This window comes from Lonchura striata, chromosome 11 (genome assembly GCF_050655825.1).
Source record: "Lonchura striata isolate lonStrDom1 chromosome 11, ASM5065582v1, whole genome shotgun sequence".
Taxonomy (NCBI): Eukaryota; Metazoa; Chordata; class Aves; order Passeriformes; family Estrildidae; genus Lonchura; species Lonchura striata.
Window position 1 is genome coordinate 12761682 of NC_140713.1, and position 23684 is coordinate 12785365.

The following is a 23684-nucleotide window of genomic DNA, read 5'->3' on the forward strand; positions in this document are numbered from 1 at the left end:
CTAATGACTGAAAAGGGGACAGAGAACATTCACGTGGAGGCAACGACACTGAAATTCACTTTATATCATTGCAGCCATGGTTTCAGGTTCTCCCCCTCAATTTGCACAGACCCACCACAGAGCTGACAGTGCTGCATATCCATGGAAAGAAGAGGCCAGTGGGATGGAGCCTCTTGAGCTTAGGCACAGACACATCGCCCTGCAGCTGCTGCTCACAACACTACCACCACCTTTCCCTCTGCTTTCCCATTTTTCCTTTAACTCTTTTAAGCAAACATCATCTTTCAGAGGCTAAACCATAGGAAAAAGCAACAGCTAAGTCAATTCCAAGAGGGATTGCAATATCAACTGACTCAAGCACTTGATCCTCACCTGCCCATCCATCCTTCCACCCACCTAGGCAGTGGGCAGAGAATAACAAGGAGCAAAAACAGCCACATCCAAAAAAGAAAGACCTAAGGACTGTGCCTATGCACCCATTAAGAAGTCCCAAAGGTTTGATGGGAAATGGCACCTGTGAAGCTGAAGCAAAAAACAGGTGACCAGGCTTTTTCACTTACAGACAGCAAGTGTAATTGCAGGGAGACACTGAGCTCCATGTGCTTCTGCTCCCTCTCCATATACACATAAAATCAAGAGCTGCGAGGTTCCTCTGTGGCTGCCTAATCTTCTGGATATAAATGGTTATTTAAGGAGACAGCATTTGAAGTGGTGTCACTTCTGGCTTTTCTGCAACCTTGGCAGTGAGCAGAAGCCATGGAAGTCAGAAGGAAATGTTTTCTTCTTCCCAAAGTCCACTTTAACGGCCAAGCATTTGCAGCTGAAATTTGCTCTCAGTTGCATATGTCTGTTCCTGGAGCCATAGGGAAGCAGGAAGAATCTTCCCAGGCTGGTTGGAGATCTGGGGACATGATGCTGTTCACAGAGGGCAGAGGAGTCCCACAGACCCCATCTGGGGACAGGCCCCCCAGGGACTGCCTTAGGACTCAGCAAGCCCTACCTGGCAGGGCATAGCGGACCCAGAACAGATTTGGTCACTATGGCTGTGAGGAGATTTCTATGTCTCACTACTGAGAACAAAGTCAAAAACACTCTTAGTCCATAATATTAGCAAGAGAATTATTCACTTGAGCTAAATTTTCAGTTTCTTAATATTTTTGTCATCATTCCTTGAAACCTAGGTTGGTTCAAGTGAGCATATGTATCAACATTCACTGGTTAGCTGCTGTTACTTAACTTGTGGTAATGGGCAAAACAAAGCCAGGGAAGAGGTACAAAGCATTCAACACAACCACTCTCAAAATACACTGCAGAGTAAGACTAATTCCCATTTCATTAGCAGGAAAAAATATTTTTTGAGACATGCTAGACATGCTCATACCCAAGTCAAGGACTAGACACTTCTATCTGTGCTAGTTCATCACTCTGACTGTGTGGACACCCAAGGCTGATGTTCAGCACGTGCAGGAGCCGCCCACATGCATGAAACACTCTGCAGCTTGGGAAAACCACAGGGAACAGCAGCACCATTCAACACTGAGATCCCTGATCTCAGTCCAAACCAACTGGAGATCTTGTACCAATTCTAACTACTTTTCAAGAATCCTGGCGACAAGAGAGTGAAGGCTCAGCATTTCCTGAAATTTTGGGGGCATTTCATGCCAGGCATTGAAAATGAAGACACACAAAATCACTGGTGTTAAGCTGTGGGTAGAATGTTCACAGATGCGCTTCACTTGGTTTTTTGCTGGATTAGATTCTTCCCATTTTCTTTCACAAACTCAGCCTGTTTTCTGCCCAATTTACATGGCATGCCTGCACATTGAGCCATGGTTGGAACACAGAATTTGCTATGCAAGTACACTCTCACTCTGGTCTCCATCTGCTCTCTCCATTAGAACAAGCAGCTTAAAATGCTTTGGAAATGCATATTTTTATTTCTTCAGTAATACCGAGACAATACAGCAGGAGGACAAAGGTTTGATCCCACTCAACTCCAGGTGTCTTTGGCACAACACTCACAACACACTGACCAACAAAGAGGGTACATAACTCTTTGTGCCAAAATCACTATGTAGTTCATTTTAAAAAATGGGCAAGAAAAAGTTTCAAAGTCTAGTACTACACCTTGATATCAACACTCACAGCACTCTCTTTCTATTTTTAAAGCATTAACTTCTTTTTCTTCTCTTTTGTAAATGATCCATAGTATTTGCTGGCACACTGATATAAAATACTGCAAATAGAAAGAGACTTTTTAAGCTACATCCTTCAGGGTGATGATCATGAGATAGTCATAGGAATCTCACCAAAGTGTGTGCCTGCTACAACATCTGTTTCTGCTGAAATCTGGGGGCATCGATGAAGCCGACACCCTTCAGGAAGGCTGGGTTTGACTTGAAAATAGCCTTGGTCTGGCAGTGTAGAAATTCTTATTGTTAGTCAGTTCAAAAGATGGTTCAGTTTGTGGACTGCCTACCTGAGGCCTGGCACAGGGATGTCATTTACTGGCAGTGGAAGGACATATCTGCCTCCCCTCCCTCTTCTGCCCCAGCACAGGAGGACTCCCTGCTGTCATACCTGGACAAGACCTCTGTTCTGCTCCAGCTGACTGTGGGGCCCAAATGCAAGAGCCAGGACAAGCACACAGCCGACACAGGGAAGAACTGTGGGCAACAGCAACATCACACAGCACTCCTGCACATGCCAAATATTTGCATTTTGCCCTCTCATCTCAGATGTTCTCCAAGGATGCTTATTTAATTGCTAGGTCACGAGTGCTGCAGGCTCAAAGATTTCAGTTCTTTGTGCTCAGAGAAACTTCTGAAAGGATTCAGAATCCATTCCCCTAAGAGTGAGAACATCTATTTATGGGGCTACCATTACCTGAACTCCATTCACAGTCACAGAGCTTATTTAACACTTTATCACTCCCAGGAAAGAAGTTAACCTTATCAAAGTAAGATGCTTCTGCACCAAATGTTGATTTCTAGATGCAATCAAGCTTTACAAGTGAGCAACAGCCCCTCAGTAATTCCGATGGCATGTGTATGCTGCCTTATCCTATTATACAGGCTTCAAGGACCACAAGGACCAGTTTAACACTTCCCATAATATAAAAACACCATAGTTCACTAACAACAACATGAGGAATGTGAGAGCGTGAGGAACTACTGAGAAATCTAATGGGTTAGAAACACATCCCACAGCTGATGGGGGGAACTTTCCTGGATCGAGGCTGTTCCCAAGCACAGCATTCAGGATCGGGCCATTCCCTCACCTACCAGCAATCTTAGAAACCACCAGGTACAAAATACCTTGAATGCCCAAAATGCTGGTGCCACTTTTTTAGTTTGGAGGATTTTGTTAGATTTTGTTGGTGACAGAACTCTCAGATAAAGCCAGGGAAGTCTCACTGATGCCTGTGTATTAGCTGTAATGTACGTGTCAAGACTCACAGCTTTCCCTCTAGAGAAATACTCCAGCACCAAGCCGCATTGTAAGCCAGTCACACATTAATCACATCTTTTCCTGCCCTAGCTATCGGTACTCGCATGCAGGAGCTCCGTGTTCTCTAATCTTCAGGCTCCTTTGCCACTTTCAGATATACAACTCTGCTATCCTAGCCAGCCTTTGCTCCAGCCCTCCCATCACATGCAATTACATGCTCCCAAATCGGCACAGGACACAGAATAGCCCCGTCTGACCACCATTCATGTGCCGCGACTCATCCCACAGCACCGGCAGCCTGGGATTTGAGACAGTGCTCTTAATCCTGCAAAATGCAGAGCAGCTTCCATTTCCACAAAGTCAAAGAGAGCTTAGGATGCCCAAAACTTTGTGGATTTGGGATTGTAAGGCAGTCACTTACAAGCTGCTTGGCATGGCAGGAGCACAAATGGTGTCAACAGCCTTTATACTTTAAATAGCCTGGTATTTTCCGTGTGCATCTAGAGCCCATCCTTTGGAGAGGTGCAGACAGATTGATACCTCAAACTGAAAGAGATCACCTCTGCTCCACGGAGCCTGCTGCCCAGGGAGGCTCAGCCCAGCACAGCGCCGGGAGCTGCCACCAAAACACGCAGCGGTGAAGCTTTGGAAATGGCTACTCTGAGCAGAAGCCAGCCAACCCTTCCTGTTCACACCACCTCCCAGTTTGCTGTAAGGCTTTCCCACTCTCCTCCTTAGATGCTCCCTGAAAAGATTCCCCATCATATCGGCGAGACAAGAGTCTGCAAAACACAAAATCTGCAGCGGGGGGAAGCAGCAGCATGAGAAGCAGCCCCATTTGTTATGAAATGCAGCGGCGCTGCGGCAGAGCTGCAGCCGCTGCCCGGGAGCGCTGCAGGGCGCAGAGCCGGCCCCGAGCCAGGCATCGCCTCCTCCAGGAACCAGGCTGCCCCTCTTTGTCAGCAGCTGGGGCTTTCTCCCGCCACTGTGCACAGCGAAACCTTCACATTCTGCAGGAAAATAGGAAGTTTCGAGGGGCTTCGCCAGCCAGCCGAGAATAAACGCCTGCGAGTGTATCCCGACGCATTTACAGTACCTTGCAGCTAGAAAGAAAAGGGAAATCCCCCTGGTGCCTTCGTACCAACATTCAGGGGAGCAAAAAGGTACCTGGCAGAAGCTGCTGGGTGTGCTTTACACCAGCCACTAGAGGCAATTCACTCCCCTTGGAAATTCAACTTCACCAGAGGATTCCTCTCAGGTCTCCCCATGTTTACAAGGCATTTTGCTTGCTCATGTGATCATTTCCCTTCAGCTTTAGTAATGCTTGGCCCTGCTGGTTGGTGGGAAGGAGCACTGGGACACCAGGGCATCCCCAGAGAGGCAATGGTGTATTCCTTGCCTATGCCCCAACCCCGAGATCCCCCATGGGAACCGGGCATGGTCCTTGGCACAGCCGCTCACAGCCCCGGAGCCACCTCCCCATTCTCTGCTGAGTGAGCCGCTGATCCAGCCATCGGTGGCCCTTGGCCAGCAAGGGTTTTTTCCACCTTAAATAGGACCGTTATGTATTAGTCCTTTCATGAGCCAGCAGGCCAGGGAATAAGACAAGAGGGTTTACTGACATGGCTTATTTAGCTAGTTCAGAGCCTAAATTTGCACAAGTTCTCTAGCTGCTTTTCTCCAAAGTCAGTAATAGGGCTTGGCAGAGACTGTGGATTTTGCTGGCAAAGTCAGCCTTTTTGTGTGAAGGAGGGAGGAGTGGGGAAACCCAGACTGCTGTGCTCACTAGGTCAAGGAAAAGAAAAAAAAGAAAAAAAAAAAAAAAGAAAAAAAGGAAGAAGGATGAGACAAATGGGACAGAATTACAAAGGGAAACTGAAAAAAGATCGTTAGGAATAGAAAAAGATGTGAAGGTGATTAAGGAGAACAAGACAAACAACAAAATAAGGTAGCACTAGCAGGTTTATGCAAAGGAGATCTAATTATGGGTGGCTAAATCCTCCAGGACATTAATATTCCATCGTAATGTGTCTAGTTTCCTCCTTTCCAGACATGGCAGGGAGGAAATGAGAATCACTTAGATACACTGTTTAATGAGCAAATGATGGACGATCACCAAATACAGCCTGCCTGATAAGTATCCATTAGCTTAAACTCGCACAGTAAATCTGTGTGCAGCTAACGGGCCTGCCTCTTCCAATGCTACAGCAAAACTTAATGGAACTGCAGCCAGAGAAAGGGAGCCTTGTAAATAAAAATCTCATCTCAGTGAGACGAGAAAGACTGTAGGACATACATAATGGCTAATCACAGCCCTTCCCACAGACTGCACACCTGACTCACAAGCCAGAGTGTATTTATTCCCAGTGCTCATATTCAGTTTTTGTGTTTCTAATTCACATACTTCACTAGAGACAGATATTTCCCATCCAAATCTATTATGTAAATAAATATGAGGGTTAGGTGTAATAAAACGCAGTCAATGTTTCACATTGCAGTCAAGATCAACATCTTATACAAGCAATACATTAAGCTCTTAGTTCTTAAAACTGGGCCTACAGACACCCCATAACACATTTGGGATCAATACTCTCACTGACTGTTCTTATAGCTTGTTATCAAATGTTAATCCCCAAAGGGCAGGGTGGATTTTTTTTCCTCTTAATTGCAATACATGGTATTTATTCTGTGAAATATTCAGGAATGTAGAGGTTTCTTCTGCTGTTTCTGCCTGGAGTTTGCCTGGCCATGAGACTGGTGGAGTGCACCCTACCCAGCTCAAACAGCCCATCTGGCTGATGGCCCATTCCTGCCTGGCACAGATGTCCCACCAGACCCATCATCTACCGTGAGCTCCACTGGAAATGGATGCGAGCACCCAGAGTCCCTGCCCTCACCTGCCCCAGCTGGGCTGAGCCCCAGCCCACACCACAGACAGGCAGGAGTGGTGAGGGAGGGGGAGATACACGAGGAGATGGGGCACAGGCTGGCCAGTTCCTGTGGACAAAGACACAAAGCACCAGCTGCCTGTGGGCACCCTCCTCTCTGCAGTGTTACACGCATTTCTAAGGCAACTGTCACCATAGTGTCCACACCTTCTTTCAAAAATAGATCTACTGTGAGTAAGCAGGCACTTCAAAGCTCAAGTGAAATAAAACAGGTGAATCCAGCAATCTCCACATTGCTCATAAAATCAGACTTTACTTCAGAAACCAAGGGTTTAAATATTCTTGTTCCATATGTAATGCAACTAGATGACAGAAACATTTATGTGTTGAAATCCTACCAAACCAAAGCAAAGGAAAGTAGAGAAAGAGAAGATTAATTAACCTCTACAATTAATGGCCAAGGCTTCAGATCCATGAGTCAAATTTGCAAGTTGTGAAATGATCCTTTGATCTGCCAGAAATGCCAAAAGCAGGCTGAGCTTACCCAAACACAAGACGATGGTGATGATGGAAGTAACAGACCAGAGGTGGGTCAGCAAGTGCAATAACAAAGGTGTTACTCAAATAATTGCAATATCCTATACCTTCCTCCAAACTTCAGGTTTAGAAGTTTTACTGTGTAGGCTCTGCTACCCCTACGCACTTCTGAGCACAGATACTGAGTGAAGATACACAAATCTCAGGTACCACCAAAAACAATGTTTGCAAACACATGGAGCTGTGTGTTGGAAGACAGAAGACCCAAGACTTGCAGCTGGCAGAGACAAGGTGCATATGGCAGAGTTCAGCTGGAGAGGATGGCACAGGTCAAAGAGATGCCAGAAAGGCCTTGACAGTTTCCTGAACATAACAAAAGGGCTGCAATGAAATGAAGTTTCAAAACCAAGTCAGAGCACCATGGAATTCAAATACGGGGTTTTGCACAGAGAATACAGACCCTCACCAGGTCAGATTTATTGCAAACTTTGCTTCTCTGGGGAAGAAAAAAAGGAAAGAAAAAATGGCACGGAAAAGACAGGGAAGAGCACTATTTTTACATTAGGGCTATAAAGTTTCTCTATAAGCAGGACACCTAATAAATTTACCTGTGCTGGCCCTATATTCAGACACCTAATAAGAATGCTGAAAGGTTAACACCTAACACAGGCTAATAAGAGAAAGAAAGGGGAATATTCTGAAAATAATCTTCATGTATGGAAACAGGAACCAAACCCAGGAAGAATGGAAGTAGATAACTAGGATCTGCAGATGAGCAGTGGAGCCATAACTCCTCACGCTACCTTTTGTTCTGGTAAAGCACAGCACACCCTCAAACTGCAGGCTGCTCCCCATTGCTGCTAATGGGGATCACCCTTCTGCATTCTCCTTGGCCAAATCCATCCAACCACGTGCAGTTCTATAATAAAATCTACCAAAAACAACACTGTCCCACCTGCTGTGGCTAGACCAAGAGCCACATCCCTTCAGACCCTACTGCCATGGACTGCAAGTAGGCTTTTCCGTTCCCTTTGACAAGGAGCTGATGTCAGCTCTCCAGCTCATATCATCACCATAAATCAAGTTCAACTTCACAGCTATTTTTCCACTGTTGACTTCATCCAGACCCAATAGAAGCCAATGCAACATCTCCCATTTCACAGGATCTGAGCAGTTTCAGATGGCAGGGAACACCAATTTTCAGAGTTAGGTTTGAGGTAGAGACTTTAATACTGATGAAAAATTCACACTTGCAAATATGATAAAAAGAACATAAAATTACTTCAACAGCAAGCCACTACCTTGAGGGACACTGATGAAATTGTAAAGCACACAACCAACTCTAGTCTTACACAAGTTTTAGTCTCTTACTTCATAAATCTTCAAAGCAGGTTTTACTACATTATGCCTAAAGCCCTCATCCCAGCTGCAGCAAGCTCCAGCAGGAGCATAGTTGCTCTACCAAACACTTTGTTTAGCATCACACTCCCCTCCACAAATACCCCATTCAGCACCCAGGGCTATTAATCACAGCTGAAAAGAAGTCTTTAACCAGATTTCCACACCTCAGCCTAAAAAAATACACCAATTTTTACTGCAAATCCTTCAAACTTGGAAGTTGTTTCACTAGTGAACTATGTTTGCAGTGTAGGTAGCACAGAAAAAGGAAAAGAGAGGAGGCTTTTCCTGACCAGTCATTTTAATTAGAGCTACAGGGCTTGAAAAACCCATCTGGTGAGTGGGGTTATTTCCCCCTTTTCCCCTCCTCAGAAAGGCCAATATTGAAGTGCTGAGCACCCCAGGCTGTCAGTGCTCCCACTCTGCTGCCATCCCAGGGGCTCAGGCCGTGGCCAGCCCAGCCCCAGCTTTCCTGGAGAGAGCTGGGTTTCACCAGGCATTGGTAGGAGCTTGTTTCTCCAGCAATCCCTCACTGTGGCTCTTTTGTGTATGCAAGCGTATGCGTGTGTGTGTGCCTGTGTGTGTGGCACTGCTCCCCAGGCTCGCTCATTTTAATGCTGCTTTCTCCCCAGATGAAAATATACATATTCTTATTAAGGAAAAAAAAAAGTGCAAAGTATAAATTTGCATCTATGATCATTTCTGGTTTGTAAATTGTATTTCAATAATAAAACAATATATTCTTCTGTACGGTCTCTTAAACACTAACAGTAAAGTCTGTCTTATTTATACGTGAGCTTAAATGTTTTGATGAAGGAACACACAGATGGTAAAAAATGTAAAGGGAAATATAGAAGGATATGTAAAATGATAAATAAAATCAGGAGCAAAGCTAATACATGAAGAATCCTGCCTCCTCCTTTTGATTCACGTGGGTGGATGCCCCACACTTTTATACAGCAGAATTTTATTACACAGGTTGAGGGGAATTCTCCAGCTGAGATTCTTCTACTCAAAAGACAGGCTTTGTTGGCTGCATTAAGGTGATAGAAATTACAATGAAGGAGAGAAAGTTGTATGTATGACATATAGCCCTTTGTAGCATTAAATTTAATTTGCAGAAAAACCAACACAACCACCATAAAGTGGAAACTAATATTTTTTATAACCCCTTAACAACCTGTCCTTAGTGCTAACATACCATAAAGAAATTTCAACATCTTGTTATATGTGTGGTTTATTTTAAACAACACTAAAAGGAGAACACAGTTCTTATTGAAAATTGGCACACACACAAAGAAAGGGGGAACGCTGGCTTTTAAAACTTTATCCCAAAGCATACTTTTTTCTTTTTATTCCTATTAAATGTACAACCCTTCCACTGAAATGAAACATAGTTTCCAAATATTTTATAATTCTGAATGGATTTCCCTAGTGTAACAGTAATAATATTTTTACAGTTAAAAGATCCACTGATTTAATAAGTGTGATTTGTGTATTTAGAAAATTCATTAGAGCAGACATTCCCCAACATTTTTAGATTTATTTATTTATTTAGCCTAATTTGGGTACACTACTTCAAAAGAACGCTTAGAGCTTCCCAGTTCCTTAGTCACTCACTAATAACATCTAATAATTAATAAAGACATGTAAATTCTTAACTCCCAGAACTATTCCAAACTTACTATCTGTACGCTTCATGTCATGTCTCACTTATAGATATCTGCATTACTTTGTTTCATAAAATGCTGAAGGGACACATACTTATCTTGCTCTCCACCAACAGTGAATATTCAGGCACGATGCAACCAAAGCAAAACTAAACCCAAGCCTGAGCAAACCTCTCATCCAGGAGCTCACAGAGTTTTCCAGCCAGCCCTGGAGGGGGGTTTAGCCATGTTCAGTGCATGGTCATGTCCATTCTGCAAACGTCCCCTGCCCACGTGCTTGTGTCAATGCCACCATGCAGAAATGCAAGGCAGGTGTCAAGAGACTACTTTGGAATGATCTCACTAGTACCAATTCTTACAACTTTGGGGGAGCCAGGAGGGAATGAACCAGCAAAATGTGCAGCTGTGACATGAAAAGGAAAGGCCCATTTTAAGAGTAAATGCAATGCTTGGGACAGTGATTCCCAACACATCTGCAGAAAAACAGAGGGCACAAGCAAACATCTCATCCCCCTTCATAAGGCCACCAGCCCTTTCAGCCTCTGCCTCCAGGCTAAAATCCCTCTCCTACAGGCAGAGACCATGAGGAATAACATTAACTCAAAACATCTTTTCTTGGAGGCAAACAGTATTATTGTGTCTGCTCCTCTACTACAAGTGTTCCTGTCAGGGTTTTGTGTTCTGCAACATTTCCTTGTCATATTTATTTTCTTGTTTTGATTTCTGGTCTTCTGTCTCGAGGAAGTCTGCCAAAACCCTAAGTCCTGTCTCCTACAAGTGCTACTAAGCCTCGGAAACAGGGTGTGGGGATTCCCACATATGGCTCAAGCCTGTATGTTAATAGAAGTTCACTTAAATACAACTTGCATAAGGTTTTGTATTTAAATTTCAGTGGACTAAATGTATGGCACATGAAAGAAGAATGAAAATAGCCCTACTTCCCTAAATAAAAGCCAAACTGAAATAGAAAAAAAAAAATACCAGCACAAAAACACCTACTTTTTAAAACAAAGAACTTCCTTCCAATCTAAGTGCTATGAAAAAGGCTGAGATAATTAATTTATAGTCAAGAAGAACAGGGCCACTTAGCTGCACTAATGTTTTTTTTCCCAGGCAAAATTCATCCAGTGACGCACAGTTCCTCTACAAATTTTTATGACAGCTGAATACATTTCCTACCTGCACTTCTATTTTTCCCTCTTAATGAGATTTCACTGGGTTTTTTTTTATTTCCTGGTAAAATCTTATGGAAATTGTATGGTAAATGCAAGCTGTGTTCATACTTGGCCCGTGCTTACTCATGTTCCACGGTGCAGTCCTGCTTTGGCCGTGCCTGTGTCTGTACAGAAAGCACTTTGAGCTGCTGTGACAAATGAGCTGCCTAAAGAGCTCCGTGGCAGAGGGGGATCGACCGCCGCCGTCCCTTCCTCGAGCACGAGTTACGGGCACAGCGTGTGCTGGGAAACCTCCCCTTACTGCTGACTGGCTTCAAGGATGGGCTCTTAGGGTGAGCGCCACTCAAGTGGATATAAAACTTCCTATTGATCAGAAAGTCAGCCCTGTAATTGATAAAGGTGCAGAGAGCCTTTCTCCTCCGGCATGCAAGCAATCCGTCTAAAAATGTGAACTCCTTCTGTTTTGTTAAGGCAAGGTTTTGTGACTGTCTAGGAAGCATCAAACAAAACATTTCTTCTTTCTTCTAAACGTATGCAACAGTCACTGCAAGTTCTATTACACTCGGGGAGGCTTGGCCATGCCCCTGACTTCCAGCTCTTCCCATGGCAGTCCTTTGGCATCAGCCCCACAGCCCATACCAGAGGCTGCCCTGTGCTCTGGTTAATGCTGGTACCTTTTTGGTGAGCTCTTTGCCACAGTTTAACTCACCACACTGCCTCCAGGCAGCCCTGAGCACACCGCAGCCTGCAGTTCCCTGCAGACCACTAAAATCATCTCCTGGATTCAGGTTCAGGGGGATGGAGTGTGTTCTTACATATTTTTTTTCAGATAAACTTGGAACATTTTACTTCAAATATGAGCAATGTTGCACTTGCACAATTCTCACTTCAACAGACAGCCTGGCTCCAAGGTGGGCATGTTGGTTTCTGAGTACCCAGAGCAATAGCACATTCTCTATGCCTGCTCACCAACAGCTCGAACATACACAAGTCTAGAAAGCTTGAGGGATTCAACATTATACAGCACCTTAAGTCCTACTTAAAAGTCAGGGTTTGGTATTTTGGCAAGAGAATTATTAACCAACTTTCAAAAATAGGACATGTGAGTGGCTTCTGTTGAAGCACAAACTGAGCCTGGACATTTTTGTTCATCTTTTCAGGGTACAGAACACCTGACAGAGCTAACACTTGTTGCAAGTCCTTAAACCTTGACGAAGGAAAATCTCCTGATCTTAAAATAATCATCTACAGACATTCACTCACACTTGCATTTAAAATAAGTTAGTGCACTTTTGATTTAAAAAGTATTTTTCCATATCTACGCATATATGATAAATGCTGTTCAAGATCACAAATCACTTTCCTAAAAAAACACACTTACCCCAACTGAGCTGAACCTGGAGATAGCTTTAAAAAGTCTGGTTTAGTGCTATTGGCATCAGTGGAATTAGGAGTGAAGCCTTCTCTTCTAACCAGACTCATCACTTATTTACATGGAAGTAATGAGATCCTAAAAGCAGCAGCAGGGTAACCATGTACAGCCCAACTGCTCACTGGGCACCCTCAGAAATGCGACACACACTCTGAAATGACCAAGAGGGGAGGGGAAAATTTGGAAAGCAAGTTCTGGGCTGGCAAGAAGTACCAAAGCTCACTCCCAGCATCCCCTTTCCAGGTTCATCCTTCCCTCCCCACTCCTTGGATGTCCCCACCAGTCAGTCCCACGAGGAAGTGCAGGAATGAATGGCTGAAGTTGGCTACATTTTTGTCACTGTTTTTTTTCTCTGTCAAACAACAGATACACATGAAACCAACCTTCCTGTTTCCAAATTCATAACTTAGCAGATACCTTTCAAAAAGCCCTTTTGTTCCACAGACCTGGTGTGTCTGTAGCACCTGAAAAGCACTACCCACAGCTGGCTGCAGGGTCACTAGCTGCAGTGTGCTGCAATAGCTGGGGCTGTAGTACCACATTATTCAAAGGCAGCAAGGTAAGACCCTTTCCACTTTAACTGGGAACAAGACAGATTAATATCTCCATCACTGGTATCCTGTCATCAAAACATCAGCCAACAGGTATGGGACCAATGAAAACCCCCAAACTTCTGGAAGCCAGGGCTGTTTGCAAAACTAAAATGAGAGCTTTTAAAAACTCAAAAATACAGTGTAATGGTTTGGAACAGCAGCTTTTCATTTCAGCAAGTTTATATTACAGTATATGTCTCCTTGAGCTAAGAGATCATTTGTTTAAATTACTTGATTATATGTAATGATCCTTCTCTTATAAAACAAGATTCAACATTGCCACTGGGGGAGAGGGTGGAAACATCACAGAAATTTAACAAGAAAGAAAAAATACTATACAACTCTTGCTGTAATAAAACATTAGGAGGATTTTTACTTGACTGTTAAAAAAGAGCAAAGCTAGAAACATGTTTTACCCCAACTATTAACATTAACTCTTCATTCACAGAGTATAATGTACAGTTTTGATCAAGCTACAGGATCCACATGCTCACAAAATATTTAACAAATTATGCTATTAAATACATAGCATGGAATTAGCCTCCAACAATTTATGCCATTGCCTCCTGCCACTTTGTTTTCCTAAACCTTGGAGTTCGATTCACATATATCAGATTGTTTTATTTTTAGCCTAATAGGGATTGGAAATAATTAATTTCAAATACCAGAAAGTTTATGGTTTCAAAAATGTCTTTTGCATTTCTATAGAATGAAATGAGAATAAAAATTCAAATTCAATAGAATTTGAGAGCTTAAAAAGTAAAATCATTTACCAGAGAGTTGGAAAGCAGCTTACACATATATTATGGAATTTTCTGAAACTATCCCACAGGGCAGACAGGAAAAATAAGAGCTCACCTATCAACCTATTTTTTTTATTCTGCAACTTTTAAGATGAAAAGGGTGGATCTTGTCTTTCTACACTTACTTGAGCTTAACTAAGGGAAGATGGACCTGCTCCCAAATGAGAACAGACTGATGGCAAGTGATATATTTATCCTGTTGAAATCATTTATCAGTCTGGATCCTCCCACTGCTTCCCAGAAGCAGTTCCTGTTTGCCCACCCTCATTAGGCCAATTCCAGCTTCTCCTAAGCCCCAGTGAGGAGGGGTGGCAGCGGTGGTGCTGCCCTCCTGCTTGCTGCCTCTGGAGCAGACAGGACACTGCTGATCTCTGCTACCTGGGGACACTCGGCTCCTCTGCAGGAGCAGGTCCTGCCCAGGGATCCCAGTGAGCAGGGGAAGCAGAAAATACAACACAGTTACTCAGTCTGACATAAGATTAACTTCTAAAGAAAATAAATAAATAAACTCCCAATACAATAATCTCTCCATCATTCATGTTTTATCATGAGTGTAATCCTGAAGTCCTTCTGTTTCTGGAGGCACAGACAGTTCTGAATAAAAATTATTTCATATTTAATTAAACCAAACATTTACATATTGGACAAGAACAGGAAATGCTGGCTATAAATACACTTTCTGACCACCCAGCCTCACTTTTCCACAGCACAGTGGCTGCACTATGAGGGGGAAGAACTTGTGTTCTCCCACAAATGAAAACAATTGTACTTTTTGAGAGAGCTCTTGTTGATCTACGTTTAAACACACAAACCCAAGGAGAAAAACACTGTTCAGAGCATCCCTTCCTCTACCCACCCCCACAGGACATCATCACTCCCGGACAACACTCACAGCCTTTGCCTGTGTGTCCAACATGAGGTGAGAAAAAGACAGATGATCAAGAGTCAAAGTGAATATGCCTGCATGGAAGGGTGAATCATTATTAGATGTCAAAGCTTTCACTAACAATTTTCACCGTAGCTTAAGAAAACAGCTAAATCTATCCTAAACATAGATATTTCTTGTGCTAACCACCCAGAATAGTATTTTTCTAATACATAGAAGCTTAGTCTCCAACCATTCATCTGGTAACATAACTTGTTTGGGGTTTGGTTTAGGAGCTATCACAGATTCACAGCATAAATATATATAGGTGTTTATGTATGTTCGTACACATACCTGCAACTTTTTTTTTTCCTAGCAGAAGCATCTGATTTGGGGCTCTAGTTAGAATTTTTTTATTTAGTAATCAGGTTTTTACACTGTCAACAAATACTTTTCAAAATATAAAAGTAATTTCTTGGCTACAGCTAGCTTTTCCAATAAGATGGTTTATGAGACACAGTTGGTCCTGCCAGGCAGAAGTTTGAAATAGACAAAGGATCATTTTCACCCCAATTTACAGCTGGCATGGCAAGGAAGGATAATCACCTGGGGCAGAGGATTTTTACATTATCCTGCTTTGATACATGTCTTACATTATCCTGCTTCGATCCAGCTGAAGGCTTCAAAACCAGAAACACCATCCTTCAAGAGTTGCAACAGTGTCTCAAGTTACTAAACACGGATCATTGATAAGCATTTACACTCTTAAGTTAATAGACAAGAAGGAATTAATAATAAACAAAAAAGTACCAAAGCACCCAAACAAACAGCCGTGTTTTTCACCGGGCAGAAATCCCCTTTCCCTGTTCCCCAGCAAGTAGTCCTTGCTATGCTGAAATCGAACTGCTGGAAGAAGAGCCCAGGACTGGGGTACCAGGCAGGAGCAGCTGTATGACCCTGCCTACACAGGCAGGGCTACCAGGGGACAGCCACCAGGCAGCCAGGCTGCTCACCATCCACCTTCCCCACGTCCTCAGCATCCACCAAACCTGCTGTGCCTGTACTCAAGCTAATGCACAGCTTTGTTTATTTTGGGCTAACTCACACTCACCCACATCTATACTAACATGGGCAGCACCTTCCTCTTCCCTTTTAATGCTCTTTTTATCTTAATAAAAATGCTATTTACCATATTTCTAAAAGATTGATTTGTGTTCTCCAGGTGTTTTAAGCTATGCAGCAGTTTAATATCAAATATAAAACAGAAAAATTAACTATACTGCAAACTTTCCGGTAGCAATGCAAATATACGCCTTAACAGATATACCCAGGTTGAAATATCTAAGGAGAGGAGTCAACATATCCATCTTCATTAAGTTTGACTTCAAATACTAAAGATGGGAGTAAATCACCCCCTGATGCTGTGGGCAGAGCCAAATTAATTTTAGCCATTGCCTCTTTCCACAGGCAGGGCTCACTCAGAGATGCTGAAGGCCACACACAGGCCCATGGTCACACAGAAATGCCACAGCCAGTCAGCACAGGGGGCTCCAGCAGCTCTGAGCACAACTAAGGGGTAAAACACAGAGTGGTGAAACATATTTGCTCTCATATTAAAGCCTGCTAGGTCAGCATTTTTTGGATCAACACCTTTGGTTTCACGTGCTCGCTTGTGTTGGGAGATAATCCCAGGGTCTGCTGTGCTGAACACCCAGAAGCAATGTGGGACAGGAGCAGTGCAGGCTGATCACCTCCCTCTGGCTCTGGGTGTGCAAAGGGGGCACGTTTGGTAGGTTGCAGAGCATTTTGCCAAGATACCAAAACTCCCATTTGTTCCCTCTGTCATTTGGCCACTCACACCACATAAGAATGAGAAAACCAGAGTGCTGGGCAGATTTTCTCCCTGTGGTGTACAAAGCTAGAAGGCACCACGTGCCACCAGCTCCCACCTGGCCAGCCACCCTGCCAGCCCCACCGCCCCTGCAGGTGGGCAGGGGACCAAGTTGTTGACTTTCTTCCCTCCTGGCCACTTTGGGAATCAGCAGTCACATCTCCCCAAGCCAAAGAAGCTGGGCACAGCAGATGGCTGCCAAAATAAAGAAAAAAAAAAAAAAAAAAAAAAAAAAAAACTAATAGAAAGAAAAACAATCACCCAGCTCCTGGGTGGCACAGGCAGGAATTTTGCTGCCATCCCCTAGAAGATGCTTCAGATCTCCTGCTGTGGGCTCAGTGTTGAACTCCCTGCCACTGCTTGGGCAGGAAACAGTGCTGCCCAGGACAGACATTTGCCCAAACCCTCTATGAACAACACCAAGCCAAAAAACGTAAATCTAAAGCAGCAGCCCTCAAAGCTGCCTGGTGGGACTGGACAGCCAGGGCACTGCAGCTCCCTGCGAGTGGGGGGCACTCGATGGCAGAGAGCACATCAGCACTCGGGCAGCCCTGGATACCAAATTAGTGGTCTTGAACATATACAATTTGAGAAATAATTAACTGCACTGTGAAACACTGATAACTTCAAGTATTAAAAACATAATCTCACATATTAAAATGAATTTACTAAAATCAAATCAACAGCTCAGTGTCCTCTGAATTTCCTCCAGTCAGCTAATTTAATTAATCATTTTGTTCACTTGGATATAGATTTTAGATTTGCGTTTTGCCATCAGAAAATACCTTGTGCAATAGTACAAGATCTCCACAAAGAAAATTAATTTTTACAGGGATTGGATTTCATTCCCTTAAGCTGAAATTCTGATCACTAAGCAGCAAGAACACTGCTGTAGCACACAGGATATCGCTCAGGATGTGACAGTTTCCTCTTGTTTTAAGCTACTTTAAAAAAAAAAAATCTCAAATTAGCAACAGAGTATTGCTTTTGATTAGCAGCAGAGGGACTGTGAGCACACTGGGCCCAATCCAGCTACTTAGAAGTTTTGCTTTTAACTTTGATGGAAATTAAATAGGAATGTAATTCAGTGCAGCAGAATCTGTTCTTGAAATGCAGTTCCAGCGTTAAGCCCGTGAGTGCATCGCTGCTTTTCCTCTCCAAAGCCATCAGTGCATCCACAAGCCCCCGGTGCTGGCTCGCTCTGGGGCCTGTCCCCTGTCCCAGGGCCGGATGCTGCTCCACACCGTGCCAGGAGCAAGGTCACAGCCCTGCCAGGCCCAGGGGTGGGCAGAGCCACGCACGCCTGGGTCCTCCCCAGAGCTGGACACGTGTGACCATAGGAGACAACACCCTCCCCTGTGTCTTCTTCAGGGTATAACACCACACCCTCCCTCTCTTAGACCTGTACCAACCTCATTTTTACTGACTTTGGCACTACTCAAGTAAATTGTGTAAATAAGAGAATACAGTGGTGCAGTTGTTCAGACCCCAAAACTGAATTTTGAGGGGAGTACTTGAAAAGTTCAGCTCAGAGTGCTTTTATCAGCATCTTTCAAATGCCATTTTCAAGCATACCTTAAAATCAGGCCCATCTTCTCAACCTGTGTAATCCTGAAAAGTGAACTTGAGAGGGTCACATCCTGTATTGCTCCAAAACTCACTTAGCCTTGACTCTCCTATGTTTGTGTTGGTAGGACTTTGCTTAAATAACCCATTTGTTGGGCTAACACAACATTTTGCTTGGCTTGCAAGCCCCATCTGGGTAAATGCACATTTCCCTTGTTTCATTTTTCGATAATTTTCTTCTGTAGTCATTTAATTGACCTTACAAAGATGCTTGCAGAAGTTTAAATGAGGCACAGTTAGAGCTTTCAAAAATACATATAATTACACACACCTACAGACTCTAAGGAAAAAGTAAGAAACAAGAACTGATCCTGAAGAGCCCAACAGGAGATTTGCAAAGTTTTGGTTTAGCACCAGCAGCTGCATATTTGGAGTTTATGGCAGATAAAGGACTTTCACAGAATTGGGACACGTAGCATTTTTATACTGGCACCACCCCATTGCTAGCTGAACCCACCACAGTGTTGCAGCAACTGAAGCTGTGTAGTTTGGCCAGACCCTCTCCATTTGTAAAGATGGACTTTATCAGGTGCTTTAGGATCCTTGGTGCATCCATATGTCCCATCCCTCTCTGAAACACCAATGGGAAGCTCAGCACTAGCAGCAGTGTTACACAGCAGCCAGTTGAACTCAGCAAGTTTCACACCTTTAATGACAGTGGAAAAGTCTGACAGATTAATACAAACCAAAGTCTTAAAATTACCCCCACAGAAATCAGTCGTGGACCCAGAAAGTGAAGTGAGAGATTTTGTCTGCTTAATGAGAGCAGAGGGGGCCAGATACAGGCTCAGAGCAACAAAAATCAATCTTGCACACAAAAAAAAGGACAAAGGGGCAGGTAGGACAGCGTAGAGGGGAGGGCCAGGTTGACAAGCTTCTCCGAAAAGAAGGGCAAGTCTTTCCTAGGAACTGGAGTACCCAGGCAAAGGTCAATGGAGGAGGCAGAATGTATGTCAGCTAGGGCATAAAGTATTGCAAAAGTAGAAAAAAAAAAAATCAAAAGGAAAAGAGGACTTGGCTGGACAAAAATCTAATCCTACTACTATTAGGGATTACAGGACCTCTGGGTCAGCAGCAACTTGAGATCAGCACTACTGCAACTACCTGTGCCGTGCTGAGAGCTAAAACCAGAGCAAACAGCAGGCACCACTTCATCGTTCCTGGCCCCTACCCCACCAAACCATGAGCAAGAAGCACCGAGACACTTGGGAACGCAACACAGGGATATCAGCCATCTCCAGGGACCCCGGCCTACCCTCCATAAATATTTTGTGTCTTAGAAAGTCAGCGGAGCCCACACCTGACAGCAATCCCTGTAAACAGAAGAGTCCCAGGTTAAAAGAGGCAGATCTTTTGTCTGTGAAGCAAGAGCCCAAAAGGAGGAGCGAGGGTGGCAGGCGAGCGAGCAGGGCTGCAGAGCTGCTCCAGCAGCGCCAGCGGACAGCTCGCAGCCCTCCTGCCGCAGCAGCGCCGAGGTGCCGACCCAGGGAGGGGGAGGCAGCGAGCCGGGACCCGAGGGGCTTTGCTGCAGAATTCAGACCTCGGGCTGGCGTGCTCCAGGGAGCGGCAGCTCGGGTATGTGGAGCAATTTAAAGGTGGAGGCTGGCAGACGTATTGCACACGGACTGAGACTGCAGTGCAGCACCGAGGCTGGGAAGGGTCGTGCTGGTCCAGCTCGTCCCTTCGAGCCCGGAGCGACACGCGAGGCAGGAGCGGGAGCCCAGAGCCGTGCCCCCCGCCCGCTCGGGTGTCTGCCGGACAGACCCCACCACCGACACCTCTGGCAGATGGCCGCCCCCCGGCCTCAGCCCATCCCTCACAAAAATTCAAACAAGGCAGGGAAGGGGGGGATAAAAAAAGGAGGAAAACAAATCAGCATCATTTCAGAGCGGTACAAATAGGAGGCTCGGCTGGCTGCAGGAGAAACCAGCTGATGCAATTATGCTGGCGGCCGGCAGTAGACCATCTGCCCGGCCCCCGGGTTGCTGTTGTTGCAGTCTCAGCGGGGCTCGCTCCCAGAAGAGCGGGGCCCCGCGGCCGGAGGGAGCCATCTGCCCGGCCCCGGGCTGTCGGAGCGGCGCTCCGCGGGGGCGGCCCGGGAGCCAGACCCCGCCAGCGGCCCCGGGCACGGACACGCGGGGCCCGCCCGGCCGGCTCAGGGGCCGCAATGGGCAGCTGCCCTGCGTCTTCTGCAGGGGATTTGCTCGCCTCCCGTGCCACCACACAAACCGGTTGTGTTTGTGGAGCATCTTTGCGCCTGCTTGTGTTTAGCGTTAACGCGGTGTGCATGGCGGGGAGTCTGGGACATCCCCCGTCCTTCGGGGAGCGGTGGGGACACTGAGGAACCAGTGACAGCCACCCCATCCCACAGAGCTGCCCCAGGGTTGGGCCCCAAACCTGTACCCCATGATTTACGCCACAGTGAGGGTGATGACTGCCACCTTCATTTATATTTTATCATTCCTATGTTTGTCAATAAAACACAAATAGAAAATGACAACAAAAGGGAAAGGAATGAGCTCTGTCAAGGAAATTTGACGAGAATGCAGTTCTGAGGACTTCTATTGCAAGTAGCTGCCTTTGCTAAGGCACGGCAGGTACATTTGATCCTTCCGGAGTTTTCCCACTTACACCATGTCTACTCTGGGGGTATGGGAAGTGCCCTGCATCACCCAGGGCTTGTGCTGGGTATCGCCTGGAGCCAAGTTTCAGTAACAAGTCTGCTCTCACTGACAAGATTTCTACAAACTTGTCAAGCTCAAACAGAAAGAGGTAAGAAATTGTAGATTTTTTTTTTTTCCTTTTTAACCATATCAAGTCCATACACCTATTGCTGCCCCAGGCTCAGTCTGAGCATTCATCTGCAATCAATTAAACAAACAATCCAGTGTCCAAGTGGATTTCATTCTGAATTTAAACTTTCAGTCTATAAAAATTTATAATTTTCCACTCCCAAATTAATTGCTATTCAGAAAGAAATTAAGTAGGGAGGGATGCAAGCCCGTGCCAATCCATCTCACCACTTCCCCAGCACTGACAAGTCCCTGGGCACTGAGCACAGCAAAACTGCCCATGGCCAATTTCCTGGGCCATTATTTCAGGACTGGCAGCTTCAGGAGGGATGCAAACTAAGAGACACAGTACTTCCCCCACCCCTTGCTGCCCCCAGCCAATGCCAGCCCCATCCCATCCCTGCACCTCCCTGCAGCCTAGTGCCTTCCTCTCTAAATCTAAAGCTTGAGACCAGCAGTGACAAGGCTGATGAACCCATTAACAAGTACTTACACAAAACGTGGGTGTGAGTTATCAGACCACACTTACACTTCAGTTTTAATTTAGACAATGTCTGGAACTGTTGTCAGTCACATCTGAACTATTTATCTCTTGAAGTGAATAAAGGAAAGGGAACTCTGAACATGGCCAGGACTGGCCCAGCCTGTCACCACATCCCCACTCCCACAGAGCATTTGCCTGTATGAGCTGCTCACCATTTGCTGAAGCTCTCTCAGCAGATTTGGGGGGCTTCCCTCCTTCTTTCACCCTCCTGTTGTTTCTAGAGGTTTGAGACCAGAGCTACAATTGACCAGCACCCCCTCCTACTGCCTGGGGACATCAGCTCAGACTGGACCATCAGCGAAGGGTACATGTGTAAAACCTCATTTCGGATGGAAACCAGACTGAAATGCTGCATGTGACCTCATTTTTTAGTGGCCATGTGTGTGACATAACCAAGGGCCAAATTCAGTGACAAACCTAAGTCAGGTTATGCTGTGTAATAAACAATATCCTCAGACTATCCCCTCCTTCACATTTTCAAGGACTCTTTCCCTTTCCCTTTCCTCTGTTCCTTTTCCCACATGGAGCTGAATGTAAAGATGAGCTGGGAATGCTGGAAGCAGAGCTGCTGCACTGCAGGGAACCCAACATGAAGCCAGGCAGGGGCCAAAGCACCCAACAACAGTGGAACAAATGTAAAAGTAGGAGTGGAGTGGAAAGCTCCATGCTGTACTTAAAGGAGGATTACGTTTCCTGCTACTCCACCTTATGACAATGCAAGCCCAGGGGTACCCAGGCAGAAATAACTCCAAATTTCATCAGCCATGATTACAGCCTCTACCACAGGATGACACAGTTTATATAACAGAGAGGCAAAGAGAATTGCTCTCAAGTTTCAGGATGCAAATGGTTAATACTGCTCACTAAAAGCCATTCTCATTATAATGAGGCAAGGAATAAAGGGGATTAAAGTAACTTAAACTGAAATCTTGTCCTCTTTTGTGATACAGGTTAGAAGGAAAAACAGCAGTTCTGATACTGCAGAAAAACTTGTAGTGCTTCCTTTCTACAGGAGGGAAATTATTCTCAGGCTTTGTAAGTACCAATCCTGCACTCCCTTCACTCACAAGTTTTGTCCTTGGGCCCACAAGGGTCCAAGAAGTTCTTTGTGGAAGAGAGAACATCACAAGGAGCCCAGCAAAGGGCATCATCACTGGCTCCTGCTTATCCCTTAGTGCCCAGGCTGGGCAAGGAGCCCCGGCACCCACAAACCACAGGGGCCAGTGCCAGGGTGGATTCACTTGGTTGCACAGAGTGTAATAAAAAGCTATTTTAAGATTTTTAGATGCCTTCAAATAATGTTCTCATTGCTGTAGCTACCCAGCATAAACTAAATAAAATCTCTAATATCTAAAACACAGTACCTTTTTTCCAAAAACATGGAAACGGGGAGGGAAGAATGTACAAACCAAAACAAGTAGGTATACTTCTTGTGGGATCTGCACTATGGAAGAAATGCAGAGCAAGTCCCCCTTCTCCCTAGAGGGTCTTTTTTCAAGAGGGAGAATAATAATAATGTAGTAATAATAAGCACTTATATAGTGCTTTACATTTTCAAAGCACTGTGTAAACATCAACTAATGGGACACAGTAGAATAAGTAGTGTCTAAAATGAGTTTATGTACTGCATTATATTTTTCTACAAAGTGGCTGGGGCTGGTTTTAAAATTAAATTCCCCCACATATTGATACTAGTGCAAATGAACCTCCTTTAAAGAAATGTAACAAAACCATTTCTCATTAGTTACCCTCGACAACCTTCATATTTCCAAATTTTGGCTCAAAGCAAATCACTTCGTTTCATGGGTGCAAAATGCATTTCGTTTCACAAGAATAGGTGGGCTAACTGCTTAGGGTGATATACCAGTAAACTTGTAGGCACATGCCAATGCTTTCTGAGAGAAAGTCACATAGAAGATTCAAAATATTTCATAGAAGGAAGTCTTAAGGAAAGAAACTGAAACATACAGAGAGCTGGAACTATTGCTACCTTGTGGACAGATGAGCAAGGCAACCAGCA

The 23684-nt window shown here is 44.7% G+C and overlaps 1 protein-coding gene across 8 annotated transcripts in view; it reads right to left on the minus strand.

Moving 5' to 3' along the window:
* The window catches only part of ZNF423 (zinc finger protein 423), a 227855-nt gene that overhangs the window by 188308 nt on the left and 15863 nt on the right, over nt 1-23684 (minus strand). Inside the window, exon 1 of one of the 8 annotated variants that reach the window (XM_085589573.1) lies at nt 4618-16922. The exons of 6 other annotated variants lie outside the window; for them this stretch is intronic. The gene's annotated coding sequence lies outside the window, so the exon portion shown is untranslated. Of the gene's footprint in view, nt 1-4546; nt 16923-23684 lie in introns of those variants that run through there. One more of the 8 variants, XM_085589572.1, reaches the window with a different exon arrangement.